The sequence below is a fragment of the Pinus tabuliformis genome, chromosome 1_2 (genome assembly GCF_031772625.1).
Source record: "Pinus tabuliformis cultivar Carrire ecotype Pingquan chromosome 1_2, CPIR1, whole genome shotgun sequence".
Classification (NCBI taxonomy): Eukaryota; Viridiplantae; Streptophyta; class Pinopsida; order Pinales; family Pinaceae; genus Pinus; species Pinus tabuliformis.
This window is the reverse complement of record NC_142298.1, coordinates 755,160,517-755,163,220: the sequence shown is the minus strand read 5'-3', so window position 1 is coordinate 755,163,220 and position 2,704 is coordinate 755,160,517. Positions and strand designations below refer to the sequence as shown.

Below are 2,704 nucleotides of genomic sequence, written 5' to 3'. Positions count from 1 at the left end.
CAGCGGTCATACCCTTGCTACTGACAAAGTTATCTTACTTGCCTCTGTGCGACTTCGCGGTCAAGGCATTACCATACGACCCACTACTGGGACTCTTACACCAAATGGTCTGAGGTCTTATTGGGACTTCTTACCGGGGAGATCCCCTACATGTTGGCGGGTCCAACATCGTTGACAAATACCTCGAACAAAGAGTGAGGGCCTGAGTCATAGAAGTAAAATCAATCTTTGCTTTCTAGTTTTAGGATTTGTAATTTGAATATGCATATGATGTTCCCAGGGTGAGGTTTAGGGTAGATCTTGGCACTTATATTATCCCACGTTCCCATCCTCATTCATTGGGCCTTCTTGGTTCCTTTTTTTAGTAAATTGTTATACTCAATTGTTCCAACTCCTTATCTCAATTGTAATGTTCCCTTCGCCTTTGGATTGGGTGTCTTCATCCATAAGTCTCCATAGATGTTCCCCTGCATACCAGGATCTCTATCTCAACCTGTATTTTTTTTAATACAAAAATCTCAAAGATTTTTCATAATCAACTGGGCCAATTTCCTCTGCATAATCGATTGAGGATTGATGCAAATTAATAGGGCCAAAGCCTAAGCCAATATTTCAACTTCATTCCCAATGATTGGCTTGGCAAAGAAATCTTCCTCATCCTTGGGAGTGTGGATGGTAACCAAGTCAAGCAATGGTTTTGCTAGGCCTTGCCTGCCCTTAGGATCCCAATCCAACATGATCTTCACTTTAATTCCAAGAACACCCTATGTCAACAAAATGTGCCTAACTGCCCGATCAATGTATTCCCGAAGAAATCATGTAGGCATCCTTGAATTTCATTCACTTAGCATGTTGTGCCCTAATTTTTCCACTAACAATAACTTCACACCCCTTAGCACCACTTTCCATGATAAACCGCAGCACTCCATAGCAAGCTCTTCGAACTACAAGACCTTCGAGCAGCTTGTAGCGTAAAGATTCATCTTGAGCAATTGCATAAAGCCCTTTGTTGTTCACCTTTTCGGTGTAAATCTCGACAATACCCCTCAGAAAATTGAATCTTTTCTGAAAAGCAGATGTCAACTCCCTGATTCTCCTCCCTTTCTCACCAAGAATGTTCTAGGTACGAGTCGCCCGAATGGTTATCTTTGTCTGCATAGGAGTCACACGAACCTCCACGCCAGATTATCCATTCTCCACAAGCTCGCGCATAAGAACTCCGTAACCCTTAGCACCACTTTCCATGATAAACTGAAACACTCCATAGCAAGCTCTTCAAACCGCAAGACCTCCGAGCAGCTTGTATTTCAAAGATTCAGCTAGAGCAATTGCACAAAGCCCTCTATTTTTCACATTCTCGACAGTGCCCCCAACAAAATTGAATCTTTTCTGAACAACAGATGTCAACTCCCTGATTCTCCTCCCTTTCTCGCCAAGAATGTTCTAGATACAAGCTGCCCAAATGATGATCTTCGTCTGCATAGGAGTCACGCGGATCTCCACGCCAAAGTATCCATCCTCCATAAGCTCACGAATAAGGACTTCATTCAACTCAGCAAAAAACACACCATCCGCGACAAACTTTCACTTCTTGCTCATCTGTTTTGCCATTGTTGCTTCTTGTAAGAGGTACCGACCAACTTCTCTTGAACTCCCTCCTCCCTCGCGGCCTTCCGTTCGTTCACTCTTAAAGTTAAGGTAATGGAACTAGCCTATCGAGGATGGTGTGAACACTACAGGTTCCTGAAAGAGAAAGGCAGGAAATACAGTCATTCTAGGAAGGAAGGAGAACCATTCATCTACCCCAGCCACTCGCTCTTCGAACTGCAAGACCTCCAAGCAACTTATAGCACAAAGATTCAGCTTGAGAAATTACACAAAGCCCTATGTTGTTCACCTTCACGACGTAAAGCTCGACAGTGCCCCAGGGAAAATTGAATATTTTCTGAACAATAGATGTCAACTCCCCGATTCTCCTCCCTTTCTCGCCAAGAACTTTCTAGGTATGAGTCGCCCGAATGATGATCTACGTCTGCATAGGAGTCACGTGGACCTCCACACCAGAGTATCCATCCTCCACAAGCTCGTGACTAAGAACTTCACAACCCTTAGCACCACTTTACATGATAAACCGCAACACTCCATAGAAAGCTCTTCGAACTACAAGAACTCCGAGTAGCTTGTAGCGCAAAGATTCATCTTGAGCAATTACATAAAGCCCTCTGTTGTTCACCTTCTTAGCGTAAAGCTTGGTAGTGTCCCTGGGAAAATTGAATCTTTTCTTCACAACAGATGTCAACCCCCTAATTCTCCTCCCTTTCTCGCCAAGAATGTTCTGGGTATGAGTCACCTAAATGATGATCTTCGTTTACATAGGAGTCACTTGGACCTCCACACCAGAGTATCCATCCTCCACAAGCTCGCGAATAAGGACCTCGTTCAACTCAGCAAACAACACACCATCTGCAACAAACTTTCACTTCTTGCTCATCTGTTTTTCAATTGTTACTTCTTGTAAGACGTACTGACCAACTTCTCTTGAAATCCCTCCTCCCTCGCAGCCTTCTGTTTGTTCACTCTTAAAGTTAAGGTAATGGAACCAACCTATCGAGGATGGTGTGAACACTACAGGTTCTTGAAAGAGAAAGGCAGGAAATACAATCATTCCAGGAAGGAAGGAGAACCATTCATCTGCCCCAGCCAC

General features: G+C 43.8%; 1 pseudogene; it reads right to left on the bottom strand.

The window, feature by feature from the left end:
* Positions 1 to 599: 599 nt before the first annotated feature.
* LOC149207983 (small ribosomal subunit protein uS3x-like) lies at positions 600 to 1,656 on the bottom strand (annotated as a pseudogene).
* Between the last annotated feature and the right edge of the window lie 1,048 nt (positions 1,657 to 2,704).